This window comes from Psammomys obesus, unplaced genomic scaffold, assembly GCF_907164565.1.
Source record: "Psammomys obesus unplaced genomic scaffold, mPsaObe1.curated_primary_1811, whole genome shotgun sequence".
Classification (NCBI taxonomy): Eukaryota; Metazoa; Chordata; class Mammalia; order Rodentia; family Muridae; genus Psammomys; species Psammomys obesus.
The window spans coordinates 14,390,445-14,399,417 of NW_026596101.1; positions in this window are offsets into that span (position 1 = coordinate 14,390,445).

Consider the following 8,973-nt stretch of genomic DNA (forward strand, 5'->3'; position numbering starts at 1 on the left):
CTAGGCCTCTGTGGGTGAGCATGTGGTGGCTTTAGAATGGAGACTCCAGAAGAAGATGAATTCCTGAAAGAATACTTGGGAGAGGTGGAAGTTGGGACAAGTTTCATTGAAGATGTGGGGACCTGAGGAAGGAATGCCTTCGGGTAGAAGGGCTATTTCTGCAGGTTCCTCAAGGAAGGCATCTATAAGAAAGGAAAAGGATAAAGACTTAGGTAGTTTTTCCTTCTCCACCTCATAGAGTGACCTGACAGATTAAAAAAACAACAACAACAAACAAACAAAAAAGATATTTCTCAAATTCCATAGTTAGAAATTTTGCCTTCTTTGAGCCCTACCTACAGGGTACATTCCAACTAAACTACAAACTGCATGACTCTCTGGGGAATGTGAAAGCTTTCACACCGAGTGCAGGCTGCCCCTATGGTGAGCCTGAAAATGCTGGAAAAGCTTCTTAGCCAACTCCCAGGGCCACTCACAGCAAATATGGGAAATTCCAGCCGTTGGTGAGTAGACACAACATCTGGGTAATTACCGACTTTCTTTTCATCACACTGCGTCGGTGCCTCCTAGACACAGCTCAGATGTCATGAAAAGAAAGAATTTAGTGCAATTGCTTTAAGCGTGACATTAGCAAAACCCATCTTATTTTAAGTTTTCAATGGTTATTTACTTTTGTGTTGCATAAATACATTGTTTTGCTTTTAGACAAGTGATTTAAAAAAATAGCTTGTTTCATAAGGAAAAAAAAGTGCTCTCTGTTTTATCTTTGTATATATTGGGAATCTTCCAGAATGTCAAAATATGACCTCTGGGATCTTGTTTCTCACTTTTTAAATGAAAGCTGCCTCAATTCATTTATCAGTCTTAGAGGTGGTTTGGGGAAAAAAAAATCCATTTGTCTTACTAAGGAAGTCCAAAACGTTTTGTTTACATATCTAACTTCCTGGAAAACTTGATGTGGGTGGTTTTGTGTGTGTATGTGTTGTTAGTAAACAGGAAGTTCGTAAGATTACATACTACAAGGTTGTCCGCCCAAGTTTTCTTTTAGTTCCTTTTGGGGTAGGTTTGACTTCGTTCATTTCCTTTCCCTATTCATTACACAGCTCTCTATTAATCACCCAGACTGTTTTGACTTTTTTGAAGATTTTCTTTTAAGTGGTACCTCACAGATACAATAAATGCTAGGACAATGGAATTTCAAGTTTTTTGGATGAATGCTTAGAAGGAGGTCTTATTTGGACAGGAATGTGGGAGATTTGACTTTGTGTTGTTTTTTTTTTTTGTTTGTTTGTTTTGTTTTGTTTAAACATGGAGTGTAGCATTCTTTAAAAAAAATCACTTGTGGGAAAGTGGTTCGGAGTGTTTTATTAATGATTTTCTCTTAGAACTTCTGTTTACTTCCCACCCCCCCACCCCCCCAGATCTTTGTAAATAAAAGTAGCTTTGGTTCTGTATCTTAGCTATAGCTGTTTAAGTGTTTGTTGGTATGTGAATTTGTCTGGTCTGTATGGTTTCTTTTCTTTCTCCCCTCATCCTGATCCCAGCGATCTCTTTGCCTAACATTGCAGATTTTTTTTAATGTCGATTATTTTTTGGCCTCCCACAAGTTCAGAGTCGCTGCTGTTTACCACTGCAATTGTTTTATGAAATCAGTCCAACCTCCAGAGTTGTTTGTTTTTGGCTTTAACTCTGGGTGGAAGTGTGGTGGGATTTCTTTTCTTTTTTTTTATTATTATCAACTTTGATGTCTGCTATCTTGTGTAGGCGAAGAGCTGGGAGACTTCAGCAGTTTCTCTGCAACCAGGGACAGCCTTGGATCAAATAGATCCTTTTAGCATACCCTTCAATCCTTGATTCTCTTTGATGTGCACGACTTTGCAAGAAACGGGCTCTTTGCCAAAAAGTGAAGATGTTCATAGAGGGAAACATAGGAACACAGGTAGCTGGCACTTGGCTAGACCTTACAAAAATGATCTTTAAGTAAAGATCATTGAGTCTAAAGAAGACAGACCTGTGGCAAGAATTGCACTACATCCTGTTTCTACACCTGTAGCTGACATCAGCCATTGATCATGGCTCCCTTTGTGTTTTACTCTTCATGGCGAATCCTTCTTGCCATAGGTTCTAAGAGTTCTAAAAGCATTAGAATGGAGTTTGGGTGTTGGGTGGGATCTTTACAGCTGGCAAGTTTAGCATATCTCCCTAAACACCTAAGGATGAGGAGAAGTTTGAAGGACGGCAAGACATGTAAGAACTGAGATGGCACGCTCAACGGTAGGAGTTCAGACTACAGCCAAGCCATGTGTGAGCTGTGGAATTTGGTTGAAGGTCTTAACCCTCACAGTCCTGTCAAGAAGAGGCTTCTAAAACAATTCACATGACACATCAGTGTGGTGCCTGCTTCGTAATCGAGTTAACCTTGATGGTATGGGGTCAGAGAGCTGGCTCAGAGTAGACGTGGCTTGTTAGCCTCAGCATTGCCATTTTAAATATCCAGAAAATTATTCGAATGGATGGTGGTCCTCAGCAATGTAGGCATGCTTGGCAGTACTGGGTACAACTAACACCCTCCTGTTCCCAGTCTGACCTGTTTGCACATATATCCCCCCTCATTTGATTGAGTTTTAAACATATAAACAAGTCTATGCTTGAACCCACTGTCTGAGTCTGTGAGTAGTGAATTTCTAGAACTTTTAATTCTGTCCAGTGGCTTCAATAGCACTCTTTCCTCCCAGGCTACAACTTTTTCTATTTACCAGTCTGTGGCTGGTTCCAACTAACAGATTAATAGCTCCTCCTTTGAATATGCACTTGTAATGGAATTTAACATTCTGTCAAGGAAAAAGCTCACAATCTAATTTTCAGTGATAACAGCTGCCTTCCACACTGTATAACGATAAGACCATGAATATAATTAATTTGGATGCTTACTCTGTGTCAGACACTGGGCTGTGATTTTTTCGTGTTCTCCAGTCACTTCCTTGCTCCTCCTAGTGTGCACGCACACCGTTCCCATTTTGCAGGTGACCAGTTAGAGGCACAGAGTTGCTTGCCTGTGGTCCCACAGCTAGCAAGTGGCAGAATGGACTTGCCATTCCAAGTTGGTTCTCCACAGAGCACACCACATACTCATACAAGATGGAGATATGAGAGGGCCCTGTAGAAGTATTATTTGACCCTACATATAGTCAGGAAATACATGCACTCATTGTCTTCCAGATTTGCTGTCCTGAGCATTCATTATTTTCCAGTAGGAAAAAGCGAACTTGTGATTACGTAGCCCTGTGACTGACAGAGCAAGCGTTTTGCTTTATGACCGCCCGCCTCCTGATAGAGAAACAGCAGGGGATCCGTGCTGAAGTCTCACTTTAGTTACCGGCGTGGAGATAACAGACCCCTGGAGGGACAGACAGCATGTTGCAGTGCGGTAGGCACTTGTAAGCTGTGTCCTCCATAGGAAAGCTTTCTGTCGGTGATCATATTGGATGATTACGCGAGCACAGTGAGCACTGGAGAGGCCAAAGAATGCTGCACTTCAGGATTCCCTCCCTCGGGAAACTGCATGCTTGTCGAGGTGACTCCACCGGCGAGGCATGTTTTTGCCAAGTTCATTTCTCACTGCTGCCTTGAGAGCTACTTCCTAAAGCGCAGAAAACAATCAGGAACCCATCTTTTAGAGACACCGGGGACTACCTGCTTAACAGCCAAGCACCAGGGTATACTCTGAACTTTCGTTGGGTCATCCAAATATCAAACAGAGCCGTACCGTTAATGTTTCCAGAAGAGTCGACATTGAAAGCGGTATTTTCACTTCATCGTGGAAATTCTGAAAAGGCAGGCCTGGGTGTGCCTCGACGAATAGAATTGTCATTGGAATAAGGGCAGGTACCCTCAAGGTGGTGGGTTTCAAATGAACCACACCTTGTGTGTGCGAATGTTGTGGGACAGTATACAAGGTGTGTGGATGCTCTGTGTGTACTATGTGTACGTACAGTATGTGTATCATGTGTGTCTAGTGCGTACGATGTATGGACCATGTGTGTATAACGTCTATGTAGTATTTATGGTGCGTGTAGAGTGTATATAACATAGGTGTGTGCAAGGTACGATGTGTGTGGAATGTGTGCGATCTGCATACAACACATTTGCACAGTGTGTATTCCATGTGTATCATGTACGCGTAGCAGCATACGTGGGAACGGTGTGTATGTGCTGTGCATCATACACAAAGCGGGATAGATGTGCGGTGTGTCAGTAGGTCGAATACATGTGTAGTGTGAGTATTTGGGTAAGGTGTGTATGTGTGTACATGTCTGCGTTGTATGATATGTGGAAGGGTATGTGCGATGTGCGCGTATCCAGTGGGTGCAGACAGTGCGAGTATCTGACGTTAAGTCTATAGTATATGCGTTACATGCATGCAGTGTGTGTTTGCAATTGTGCGTGATGTGTGTATGGCATGTATGTGTGTGGTATGCCACGCACAGTGTCCGGTGTCTGTGCCGTGTTTGCGATTAACATGTGCATTGCATGTACTTGCATTCTTTCGTGACTGCGTCGTATACTTCAGTTCTGAATATGCTCTTTCCTTTGCTTTATCCACGTGGCATGTTCCTAGTCTCCTAAGGTGTTGATGGGTCTCCTACGTGGCTGTTCACATCATTAGAAGATCTTGGTGACCCTGGTGTTCATGCAATCCTTTGCCTCTGTCAGGATGCATGTAAATATATCTGGAAAGAGACCGAAGGCCCAGGCTCTGTGTGGCTGCTCTTTGGTTTGCTGTCAAAACTGTCACCTGTGACTGGGTGCTGTCAGCTGTACGCATGTGGAAGTGCAGAGGTCCTTCCTGCCCTCAGCTTTTGCTGGCCTCCATGAACTCTCACACAGCACAGGCGCACTGCCCTTGTGGGTTCCTGTCAACAGAGTTTTCGATTTCTACTGATTATCTTGTTTATTTTTTTTCATGTTGTGTGTGTGTGTGTGTGTTCTTGTTTGTGTGTGTACATGTGAATGCACAGATATGCATGTGCATTTAGAAGCCACAAGTCAACCTACAATAAGAAGTCTCACTGGCTTGGGCTCCTGGATTGCACAGGCCAGTTGCCCTCAGAGATCTGCTTGTCTCTGCTCCCTTGGCCACTCTATGAGGCCTTTTACTGGAAGTTTTTCAGATGGACTCAGGTTACCTTGTCTGTGTTCTCAGTACTTTAGTCACTGAGCCATCTTCCAGGCCCCTGAATCTCTAAGTCATGTGTCATTATTACTTCTCGTGGAAGCAGGACAGGCCAGAAGAGATAGGGACTCCTGATGGGAGTGTGGCTTTGCAACTTGGTAGTTCATTCATCATTTTTTCAGACATCGAAGTGCCTCTCAGCTGCCACTGAGGAGTCTGAGGTGAGCACAGTAGCTCAGTTGGTGGCCACATGGGGCAGATCTCTCTGGAGAGAGACGGACGATGCCAGAATAAATAAGACAGGAAACAAGTGAGGAATTAAGATATTAAATCTGATGGGGGAAGCCAGGTCAGGAAAGGTCTTCGAGGATGTGACATTTCAGCTGAGACCAAAAGGGATGACAAAGGTCAACAGTGCCAAAACTAGAGAAGATGAAGCCCAGGTAGAGGCGAAAGGGGGAAGGACAGCAGGATGTCTCAACAGGTAAAGGCGCCTGCAACAGAAATCTAATGAGCAGAGGTGGTTCTCTAGGACCCATGTAATGGTGGAGGGGGAGAGCCATTCACAACAGAGTCCTCAGACCTCCATACATGTGCAGTGGCATGCAACCTCTCCTCCTCCAGCAATATAATAATATAAAACTAAAAGGAGAAATGCACCGATATTCCCAGCACAGCCCCAACTGCATAGAGTTGGGCCATTGATATGTATCATTGACATATACTATTACTGTCTCACATGAAGTGATCCTGAATGGGGGTGGATTTTAGATGACTGTAAGGATGCTGGACAGGATAGAATCCTAAGGTCTATTTTCTTTTATTACAAACTGGAAGAGCCAATTTTAGCATGGCTCCCTTAACGAAAAGGGCTCCCGTGAGTTTTCAAATGTATTATTCAGTCCTCAGCGGGAGCTGAAACCCTGAGAAAAGCCAGGTTCTTCCTCTTTAAGCCTCTCCTTGCCTCAGAAAAATCTGGCTTTCTTGGATGCCAGGGTAGATCCCTGTTGGTATAGCATGTGTGCATGTTTGCTCTGCTCACATTAGCTTTGTTCCCATGGAAGGAGACCAAACTGTTTACAGGGAAGACGGAAACAAACAAACAGCCGGGAGCTGGGCTGGCAAGCATCTGGAAGCATGTGACCTCCAAGCGAGCACAGTACTCCACCAGGCAAACAGCTGGCCAGCCTGGCTCCATGGTCTTGGAGCCCCGCTTCTGCATCTTCCTTGGGGACCACAATATAAATGATACAGACCATTATCGTTGCTTGCCCAGAATTCGAACCTCTGAATTCTGACCCAGAAAATCCACAATGCGTTCCCCTGGAGCATAAGATTCCCGCTGCCCTGGCACCTGCTAGAGAGAGCACAGAAGATTTGATTGGCCTTTCCGGTCTTCTGCTGTTCTGTGTGCTGAGACAAGCTTCCAGAAGAGGTTTTTTTTTTTTCTGTTGCCTAGAGGAAGGGCTGGTTTTGTTGTGCCAGTTGGAGTGTTGTAGGTGTGCCAACGTCGTAATCCTCATCCCCCATTTCTCCCGGGACTCAGAGCTCTTCAATGCGATGCTACAGCTAATGCGCAACTAAGATATGCTTTCTCTCTCTCTCTGTTCCTCACTCACTCTCTACCCCTCCCTTGACACTACTCTTTCATTTTCTTCCTTTTCCCTCCCTTTCCCCCTAAATAGTTTTGACATTACTTTCTTTTCTGAGTCAGGGTTTCCAGGTCTGCTGAGGGCACAGATGATGGTGGTCTGGCTTTTATCTGCAGCTGGGTAAATTACCTTTTTGATAACTTTGAGGTACATCCTGGACTACCTTACCATTCTCATCTGTTCGCTCTAGTTAGCCCTAGAATCTCAGAATCTGTAGTTTGATTTGGTATCCTTTTGCTGACCTGCTCCATTTGTATAAACAATGAACATTTCAAGTTTCTTCTTTGGGAAATACACAGGGGTTTGGGGGAGCACTGGGGAGGTGGCTCAGTTGGTAATGTGCTCACCATGCAAGCATGAGGACCTGAGTTCAATTCCTAACACCCACATTAAGAAAACAAAACAAAACAAAAAGCTGGGGCATCCCAGTACTGGGGAAGTAGAGACAGGAAGATCTCTGTGGTATACTGTCCAGTCAGCCTAGCCTGCTTGCTGAGTTCCAGGCAAGGAAGAGAGATGCTGCCTCAAAATAAAGTGGACAGCTCCCCTCAGGAACAACACTGAGGCTTGACTTCAGGTACACGTGTCCTCCTTCCACAAACGCACGTAAACACATCCTGCACAGAAAATGCTTCATTAAAAAATGATATAGTTCACTGAGACAGTCCTTGGGACAGAATCCCAGTGGAAGGCAAGGGATTTCCATGCTTCATTTATTGCTGTTCTCTAGCGTTGTCAGTGATGCCTGGCACTCAGTAAGCCACACTGGATGTTTGTTGAGAGAATGCCTGAGTGATAGTGACATCCATTTTGAATTTCTGGGAGGGGCGTGGATGAAGGCGGCCGGCCTCTGCTTCTCAAGAGAGGACCCTCCAAAGTCAAAGGTCATTTCTGTTAGAAGTCAAGGTTAGCCAAAGCTTTGGGAACAGATTACTTTTCCCAAATTGTTCTCACGGTCCAGCCTTCATCTCAGCATTTCCACAGCTGCTCATTTCATAGGAGCTTCAGTGAGGCAATGTTTGTTGCTCAGAAGCCCCAGGGAGACCTGGAAGCAGTGAGAGGAGGAGGAGGTGAGAGGAGCTGGCCCTGCCCATGAATATCTGTCCTGTCACTTTTGTAGCCTCCTGCCCTGGGCTTGCCAGAGAAAGGGGAACTTTAATAAGTATTTTCACTAAGGCCATTTTACCTAGTCCAGAGTGTAGACGGAAGCTCACCGCACATTTGACTGTCTTTATTAAGTCACAGAGTCTCATAAAACTAGCTTCCTTGGGATGGAAGCAGCTCTGCTGGCAGGAGGTTGCCAATCTGGAAACGGGTTGGTAGCCCACACAGCAGAGGAGCCCTGTGCTCAGAGCCACCTCAAAGCTCTGGGCATGCTGCACAAAGCCTCATCTCCAGCTAGTCTGTTTGCAAAGGAAATGGCCTGGTTACTCAATTACAGATAGAAACAGGCTGGCCGCTGCTCTTCCTGGGAGGGGAAGTGATCAGATAAATACCTTTGGCAAAGACTGGAATGCTGATGGCTGGAGAGACAGCCTGCCTGCTCTGAGGCCATCTAGAGCAAGTGGTTCTCACCACAGGGAAATTTTGACTCTTGGGGATATCTGGTTAGGTCTAGAGACCTGTTTGGTCATCCCAACTGGAGGCAGGTCCCAGACCTATATTTCTCAGCGTCCTACAATGCTTACGACTCCAAACCCAAAACTCAGCCAGCTCCACAAGGCAGCGAACAAGGTTGAGAGTCAAATCTGAGGAAGTCAGCCCAGCTCCAAGGGAAGGCCCTTGCTAGAGAGGGAGAGTCTTCTGTACTAGCTCCCGAATCAACTGTCACCAACCATCTTTTCTTTTTTCTTTTCTTTTCTTTTCTTTCTCTCTCCCTCCCTCCCTTCTTTCTTTTTTAAAGATTTATTTATTTTATGTATACACCTGCCAGAAGAGGGAATCAGTTCACATTACAGATGTTGTGAGCCACCATGTGGTTGCTGGGAATTGAACTCATGACCTTTGGAAGAGCAGACAGTGCTCTTAACCACTGAGCCATCTCTCCAGCCCCCTCTTTCTTTCTTTCTTTCTTTCTTTCTTTCTTTCTTTCTTTCTTTCTTTCTTTCTTTCTTTCTTTCTTTCTTTCTTTCTTTCTTTCTTTCTTTC